The sequence below is a fragment of the Onychomys torridus genome, chromosome 4, assembly GCF_903995425.1.
Source record: "Onychomys torridus chromosome 4, mOncTor1.1, whole genome shotgun sequence".
NCBI classification, from domain to species: Eukaryota; Metazoa; Chordata; class Mammalia; order Rodentia; family Cricetidae; genus Onychomys; species Onychomys torridus.
The window spans coordinates 75,119,222-75,128,634 of record NC_050446.1 but is presented as its reverse complement, the minus strand read 5'-3'; the positions used below and the strand labels follow the sequence as shown (position 1 = coordinate 75,128,634).

At 35.9% G+C, this 9,413-nt stretch overlaps 1 pseudogene; it reads left to right on the top strand.

Moving 5' to 3' along the window:
* Positions 1-8,295: 8,295 nt before the first annotated feature.
* LOC118581839 lies at positions 8,296-8,640 on the top strand (annotated as a pseudogene).
* The last annotated feature ends 773 nt before the right edge of the window (positions 8,641-9,413 follow it).

The following is a 9,413-nucleotide window of genomic DNA, read 5'->3' as shown; positions in this document are numbered from 1 at the left end:
ATCATTCCAAAATAATGTAATCACCTGAAGAATAATCCTTCTAACATTTTAATTTATGAAGGACATTTGTATCTTCAAACCAGTGTCCACTCTTGGTACATAAATTCTTGTCATCATTTCATAACGTAAAATGAGTTTGAACAAGTTCCAAGGGTCCTTGATGTCTTAACAGCTTAAATATTTCTTTAGAGTCAAAATTCAAGGTTGCCCTTGAGAGTTATGAAACCTTATAGCTATTAATCTCTTCAGAATAAAAACAACTCACTTATATTTTAAAATATAAATTACCATAGGATAAACTTTCTATCCAAAAGAAAAGAATGGAAACAGAAAAGAGACAAGGATGAGGGAAAAAAGACAAACCTAACACTGAAAACATTAAATCCTATGATTTCATCTCAGAAGTGAAATCTGAGCTCGGTGGTTAGGGTGTTCTCCTAGAAGATTCAAGGCCCTGCATTTGTCAGCACCACATACACTAAGTAGCAATTGGCTCTTGCAATCACATAACATAAGGACTGAGGAAAGAAGTCGCTGAGTTCAAAGACAGCTTGCTCTATAGTCAAAGGCCCACCTTATCACTAAGAGACACTTCCTCAAAATAAACAAACACAGAAGGGGATAAAAATTCTAGAATTCCAAGTACAGCATCTGGGTCATGTAGTGTTGTATTGTGAGCTCCAATTGGCTTGACTGGATATAATGAACTCCTGTGGCTTATCCTTGAATGCCTGTGTGTAGCTTTGACCTGGATGTACTACCCCCAGTAAGGCTTCCAGTAATTGTCATGCCTGCCTATGATCTGCTCCTGAGGTGGGGATGAGACTGGAGCCCTTTAGACCTGAGATCTAGATGTGCTGGCTCTCTTGGTTCCCGGTGATCCTGGATGCTGGATGGTAGACCAAACTGAGTTCTTCAGAGAACCCAGCTGGACTACACCTCACCTCTCCTGGATCCTGTAACCAAACCCTTTACTACCTTTAAGTTAGTCCTCAAAATAAACTGCTATTTTAATTCTGTGGAGTTGCCTTAATAAATCTCTCAGTATCTGTTGATGTACCTACTTCCTGACATCACCAGTATACTATATCCTCCACTGAAGTTCTGTCCTCTCCCCCAGACCAAATCTTAGGGAATGCCTTTTATTATCTATTCTGCAACACATTACTTGACCTCCAGTACTTTCATGTAAAATCTGAAATAAGCCTCTTGAGTCCAAAACCTTTACATTCTACATGACTGCAAAGTCAGTATTGCATGCATAACACCAAAATCTTTCTTACTGTATACAGTATTCTGTCCTCTTGAGATATGACTACAGTGACCTCTGAGTGAGCTCACAGTAACCTCCAGAAGCAATTACCACAATCAAGAACAAGTTTTCCAAAGGAGTTAAAACTTCTTGCATGTGTGCCTGTGATGAATAGAACTGGACCAGTTTCTGTGATGCCTTGGAGGTATCTGTAATGCTTAATCCTCAATGGGAGATTTACTGGATTTAGAATAACCTAGAAATTACATCTCTGGACAGATCTGGCACTCCCCCTTCTCTGCTTTCTGACCCATTAAGATCTGAATGAGAAAACAGGGAACAGCATTCCTCAACTACAATACAAATAAGCCCCAGGTCCCTTAAGTTGTTTTTTATTTGACTTTATGTTACCACAATAAGGAAAGCAACTATTTCCCAATGTCCTGATTCTATAACCTACTAATCAGCTATACCGTTCTTGAACACAACTTTAATCACATTTCTTTTCTAGGAAAACTGTAAGCTATACTGATTTTTCTATCCTGCAGTTCGTCATTTTTGTTGTAGAATTAGCTAAAATCAGCCAGCAATACTCATGGTGCAGCCTGGATACTGGGCTGCATTCCTGTATTTTCCAAAAGATTTATTAGACTGTCACCTTTAAACTCAATCTCATTCAGTGTCTCAGGGTGCGGACCAACTGTGGACAAATTATTTGGCAGAATGTGTTATCAGAGACTCTAATCTAGTTCCCAATATGGTCCTTATTCTCTCCTGACACTGCATTAGCACATACTTTTATGTCTTCATTCTTCTTGGCATTTTGTCTTTCAACTGACAGAATGATCACTGTTAAGCTCTGCATGCGTCTTTTTCCAGCCTTCATCTGCAAACTTCCAAATTCTCCCACAGACAGGTTCCAATGACTTCCAAATCACATGGCCAGGCTATCAGCATAGTGACTATTTCTCTTGTACCAATTCCTTATATTCATTGGAATTTACATCATTGTAATAGAATGCCTCTCATGAACTATTTAAAAGGAATAACAATTTACTTTAGTCATAATTTTGATCAACCATGGCAGGTAGAATGTGGCAGATATGAGCTACTCAGTTCACTATGGATAGAACAGCAACAACAGAAGGCCAAGGGATAGAATAGCTAGCTATCAAGGATCTGTCTCCAATAATGAACTTCCTTCAATTAAGCCCAAACTGCTGAGGTTATCAGACCCTCCACAATATCACCACCATCTGGGAATTAATGTTTGTTACATGACCATAAGAATGAACATGTTTATTCAAACTATTCAGAACATGTTCATACTATTAAATCTATATATATTCTTAAAATTAAATTAATAGTTTAGAGACATGTTTTCATTTCTAAGTTCATTTTGTCATTATTCACATGTCCAAGAGAAGGTCACAGCTAATAGCCTGATAACATATATATAATATATAAAATATAGTACATGCCAACAGTAGAGTACTATTTAGCCTCAAAAAAGGGGGACTGCATCATTTCTAAGAACATGAATTAATTTGCTAAGAACTGAGTAATGTTTATTGAGGCCGATAATGAAAGGAAAATGTGTATAATCTCAATTATAGGCAGAATGTTAAGTAGTTAAATAGAGCTGCCCCTCAATATTCAAGAGTGATGTTTCTCTCTATATATGCCATTGTTACCCAAATCCACAGTTATTTAAATGCTATATAAAACATGGTATAGTGCTTTTGTATAGCCTTCACATGACGTTCTGTGTACTTTAAAATTATTTCTAGCTTAATTACCATTTCTTGTACAACATAAATGCTGTCTAAAAGTTGTTGCACTTCATGTTGAAGAGATGGTTCAGCCAGTGGGAATGCTTGCTGCTCTGGCAAGGCACCAGAGTTAAGTTACCAGCAACTACAACTACATCACATAGTTCACAAACACTTAAACTGTAGGTCCAGTGGTTCAAACTCTGACTTCTGTTCTCTGTGAGTATGCATATGCACGTACACACACAAACACAAAACACACACACACACACACACACACACACACACACACACAGAAAGGGGGAGAGAGAGAGAGAGAGAGAGAGAGAGAGAGAGAGAGAGAGAGAGAGAGAGAATACATAGTTTAAAATTAATAAATTTATTATTTAGGAAATTCTATCTCTGAAACACAATGTTATGTGTGTGTTATTTACTTTCATTTTATTTCAATTATTTTAGATCTGTAGTTGTTTGAAGACAAATTTAGACTTGTAAATACAGGGAAATAGTTGTCCATATAAGTTGGGTATAGAATATAATTACTAGATATATGTATAGAGATAGGAAGAGATGCTGGGAAATGAATATGAAGTTGTAATCATAGAGATCATGTAAAATTTCCATATTTAACATAAGCAAGATAACAACAGTTAACTATTCTGTATTGGGCATGAAAATCCTCTAAAAATACAGGTGGCATTATCATATACATATGAAGTATGTAGCTATGCCAAGCGAAATATCTGTTTCCTTCCATCAATATTCTTGTCATTTTGCATGCACATGCATATATACACATCATATTGCATATTAGAAATATATGAAATTTTATTAAAAAGATAATATAAAAGCAATTAAAGTGTTCTACTGAGAAGAATGGGTTAGTAAATAGACTTTCTTGCAAGACAGACTGATAGTGACACAAAAGTTATGGGTGTAAGCAATTTTTAATTGGATTTAAAGCATGGCATGGAATTCATACATAAAACTGCTGTGGATATCGCTCTGTGTAAATGAAGTTCTGATTGGCCAGTGGCCAGGCAGGAACTATAGGCGGGACAAGAGAGAAGAGAATTCTGGGAAGTAGAAGGTTGGAGAGAGACACCACCAGCCACCGCCATGAAAAGCAACATGTAAAGACACTGGTAAGCCACAAGCCATGTGGCAAAGTATAGACTAACAGAAATGGGTTAATTTAAGATAGAAGAAGTAGATAACAAGAAGCCTGCCAGGCCATACAGTTTCTAAACAATGTAAGTTTCTGTGTGCTTTCTTGGTTGGGTCTGAGCGACTGTGGGACTAGCGGGTGAGAGAGATTTGTCCTGACTGGGCCAGGCAGGAAAACTTTAACTACATAAAACTGCTAAAGTGATCAGGAAATTGAGATTAGATCATCTATGTGCCTAAGAAAATGCTACTACTATTATTCTATTAAAGAAACAAGGCAATAAAATTACTCCTAATAGCATATTATTATAACCAAAGGGCAGAAAATTGCTCAACACACATCAGAAATGCTTCTTGCAGTATATGCTAATCAATAAAGAGATCAACAACTGAACAATGGGCAGAGAGTGAGATACTTTCAAATCTCATTCCTAAATGGAATGCCCTTATCAAATCCCTCTATCATAGTTCACGGATCTATGTAGAATTGGTGGTAGAAAGATTCTAAAAGCTAGAGATGGTGGACGACTCCATGGAGACAGAATCTTCCATACCTAACAGGACTGATAGACATATGCACTCACAGAGACCATGGCAACATTCACAAGACCAACACAGGTTCAAACCAGACAGTATTTTAGTGCTGAAATGGGGGACGTGATCTCAAATACCATCCCTAACCAAGAAGTTATTTGTGGTTGAAAACTTCTGGGAAACTGTATATCAGTATTCTTCAATGGAGTGACACTGGGTGTATCAAATACACACCAGGGCAGGACCAGTAGCCAGGAGTAGTTGGCAAACAGAAAATGGATCCCCCTCCCCTCTGTGTGTGTGTGTGTGGGTGTGTGTGTGTGTGTGTGTGTGTGTGCTTTGTGTATTGTTTTCTTGTTTTGTATTTTTAATTTTCTTCTTTTGAAATCTGTCAGTTTTCATTTTTGATTTTTTGTGCTGTGTTCCCTGATTTTTTTTTTTTTTTGAGAGAAAGAGAAAGATCATAAAGTTGGGTGCATTGTGAGTGGGGAGCATCTTGGAGGAGTTGATGGGAAAAGAATAAGATTAAAATACATTGTATGAAAAAACAATTTTCCTTTTATTCAAAATAAATTCTTTTTCTTATAATCTAAATACAGTTTTCTCTCCCTCTAATCCTGAAAAAAATAAATTTTATATGTAGAAGTTTATGATTTTGTTTCTTTTTTAAATGCAGAAAATATTTGTATTTTGAGGATTGATTATTTGAAAGACAAAAAGAGACATGAGATTATTAGCAGCAAATCAAACAAAATTATTATGTTCACAGGTTTATTCCTGAAAAAAAAGGGTGAATAAACTAAGACCCAAAGAAATATGAAAGCTTATGTTTTCTAGTCATGGGAGAGAACAGAGTTAATATTGGCACCTTAGGGGCAGAGGAGTGATTTAGGAGAGAGATAAATTGACTACAAGTATAGCCAATGGCCTGCAGTAAAAGTATTTGAGGAGTCCTACCAATCTCCAGGCCCTTTCTTGTATCTGATATCCTCCCAAGGGAGACGGAATTTCTGAGGACAGACTTCTTGACATTTAGATTCCATTTGTAGATTTCATCTTTTAGCAGATTAGGGAAGTTGAGCACAAAATGCCAACTACAAAAGTCTCCCCAAGCTTCAAATATAGAGCATAGAAAAGTGGTATACTTTGAGGTGATATTTTTTGAAATTTTGTTAAAAATAAAACAAATCGGCTAGCCAGGAAATCAATGAATATAAACACAGTGTGGATACCACAGAATAAGGATTTCTAGGAATTTGTTATCTAGAGACAAATGACCTGCAGCTTCTTGGAATACACACTCTTAGGTCCTACTCTCCATACACTGTGCTGCTATCTGTATCCTCTCAGAATCCTCAGGTGTCTCCTACATGATTCAAACATTCATGATTTAGTTCATTGCTGTCTGCGCTTTGTTGTGGATGGGATGTCACTAGCTGTTTTAAGTTCACACTGCCTTGGTCTGTCTTACAATGATGGTCTATAACCAGAATTATGAGTGGGAAAAACTCCTCTTCTCTTAAACAAAAATCCTCAAGTGACTAAATGTTTAAAAGGTTTGAGAAGTGCTGTTTCAGAAATACTGAACTTCAGTAATTATGTTTTAATACAATTCTCCAAATGAAATTTACATATAAATAAGTAGTATTAATCTAAGTGTAAAGATAAGGAAATCCAGCTCAGAAAATTTAAATATTCTTTCCAAGTCTTAAATTAAATAAATCTGAGTGTAGTTTGGGAAATAATGCAAGGTTTATATAAACCCATTTTTGTCTGAACCTAAACCTATCCAAAAACCTGCCCAGTTTCTGATCCAGAAACTGCTCTGAGGTCACCAAAGTGTTCTCAGAACTTTGAATGCTTTAAAATTTTGAATCTGGTGGTTTTACAACATATCTGAAAAAGACATGAAATTTATGTTTCTTTCATTAGCCAAAATTTTGGTAACAGTTAATACTACTAAAACTAATATATTTCTATAGAATTTACAACATTTAAGCTTTATGAATCTCATTGCATAGATGTAAATAGGATTGGATGATTTCATTGGTTTGGTACATTAAAAAAAAAAGGAAAATGTTTACTGAAACACCATAGTAAGAGGTGTGTTAGAAGAAATAAGGATTTCAATAGACCAATTAAATAAGGTAATGAGTAAAATATGAAAGGATCAATACTGAGTAAAATATCCTCTATTTATATATGAAGAGTATCAAAAATGGTCTTAAACCAGATTGTTTTAGGGCTGTCAGAAACATGATAGACTCTTTAAAAAGGAACAAAATTATATATATATATATATATTATAAATTACTTAGGCAAGAAAAATCTGTTTGTGTGCCTCTGTGCCTGATTGTTATGGCAGAATGGCAAATGCATGCTGTGCAGGTGCCAGTCAACACAAAAGCCATTTATAAATGCAGGAGCTACATAGACAAGTGAAATGTCAATAGATTGACAAAGATTTGAGCAGAAGGATTAAGAAAAAAGGTGAAGCTTGAATGTAAAAGTACTTTAATTTTCAAGACATTCTGGGATAATTTACTAGAGTAACAAAATAACTCTATAAAATAAGAGTTGCTTGTTTCCTTTAGCTCTAAATTAGTTCTCACAAAAGTGCTCTAGGTCTAACTGTAAAAATTATCCATAAATAATGAGATGGGACACATCAGTACAGAGACAATTTTCAGCTTCCTATGACAAAGGAAAAATAAGGGATGAATCTTCCCTTTTGGACATTTGTCTTTTAAACTGTTTATAAAACTGAGCCAAAGTTTTTAATCTTTGTGCAATAAAAGAATGGTTTCATTTAAAATGCTATATATAAATAACAAGTTTTCATCTCCTTTCTTCTGATGCTAAATGACAGTTTTTGTTCTGATGAGCTGTCTTTATCAGTGACTTCTGCTCCAAAATCATTTATAAGCATTGACTGAAGTTTTAAGGCATGTTTATGTGCAGCTGTCTTGAGTGTCATTAATGATACATGATTGGACACAAATGCTGAAAGGGAACTGTTTTCATTGCATATTTAGGGTGTAAATTTCAGTGATAGGCACAGGTAAGAATCGCAGGACATGCCATCAGATTGGCTTTCTGCACTTTTCTCTCATTATCCAGACACACAGTGAGGCTGCGACATGACTGAAGGTGAGGGAGAATTACGTTGAAAATTTACTGAGTGAAATTTTTGGTGACTATTTCCTTATCTGTCAGGACAGAGAGAAAAATAGTGTCCATCTTAATCTCAGGAAATTCTAAATATGTTATCTGTAGTACTGAAAAGAAAACAAGGACCAAAAAGTGGCACAGAAAGGTCTAGAAGAGTTTCAAAATTCTTCAGGAAATGTTTCAGTAAACTTTGTTTTACTCCAAATTAAACTACCAATAAAGTTGTAAGTTTGCACAGGACCTTTTTGTGCATGCTGAATTCAGGTATTATGAACTGAGCAAAGGTGAGTGTGCATGACTACATTTGCATGCAAACTTGTTGAATTTTAGAAACTCCTAAAGAGAGAGAACCATTTGAGACTGAACTGTGTATCTACTGACAGAAGTGCTGAAATGTGAATGTCTTCTGATCACAGTGGACCTCATGAGAGGAAGAAGACATCCATCCATAAGGAAATCGGTACAATTTGCTTCTTCAGTTCTTTTCAGGTCTTGAGGCTGCAAAGTCGCCAGTGCCGCCAAGCTCCCTTCTCCAGGCCTCTGAGAATAGGAGAAACCAAGGACTTTCTGCTCACAGCCCAGCAGAAGGATGCCAAGCCTGTCATGATGAAGGACAAGGGTAATGTGAAGTTAAAAGTTTCCTGAAGCTGGTACCTTTCCAGCCTGGTCATCATAGACAAGGAGAAGGCAGAGAGGTTGAAGCATGCCCTGCCCCCTGGTTTGATAGCAAAGGAGCTGAAATGAAGCAGAACCCTGCACTTTTCTATTTTTTTTTTTTTTATTAAAAACCCTGAAAAGTCAAAAAAAAGTAAAAGAAAGAAAGAAAGAAAAATTTTATTTTCTGGTCTATCTTTTTTGGCAGCAGGCCTTGAATTTAAACAACTCAATTATACAAATTAAAAGCAGCATGAATAATTATAACAGTAGATTCAAATTATATATTTCCCTGAGTGTTTGTTGACTTCCTTTCTTTAATAGCCATTTACATGGAGTATGCCTGGCAGTTAACTGAGTGTTTTATGAATGTTGGATTAATGGTTAATAATCTTCATAACATGTCAAAATCAAATTCTAAGGGACTTTTCCTGAATATGTCTCTCATTGTAAATTTACTGAAAATAAGCAGAATTACAGATTATATTGAACACACATGCATGCAAATGTATGCATGCACACACGCACACACACACTCACCTTTTCTTAGCTAATAATACCTGAATTCAGCATGAACAAAAAGGGCCCTTGCAAGTTCACAGCTTTTTTGGTAGTTTAATTTGGAATAAAAGAAGATTTAGTGACGCCTTATGAAAGTCTAAGTTATGAAAGTCATTGTGGCACATATATTTAACCCAAGCACCAGAAGGAAGGCAGAGGCAGGTGGATCTCTGAGTTAGAGGTCAGTTTGGTCTACAGAGAGTTTGAGGAAATCCAGAAGCACACACAGAGAAATTCTGTCTCAGAAAAAAATACAAATAAAATAAAGTGTAAATTATTACTGAGATTCACATCTGTAAAGA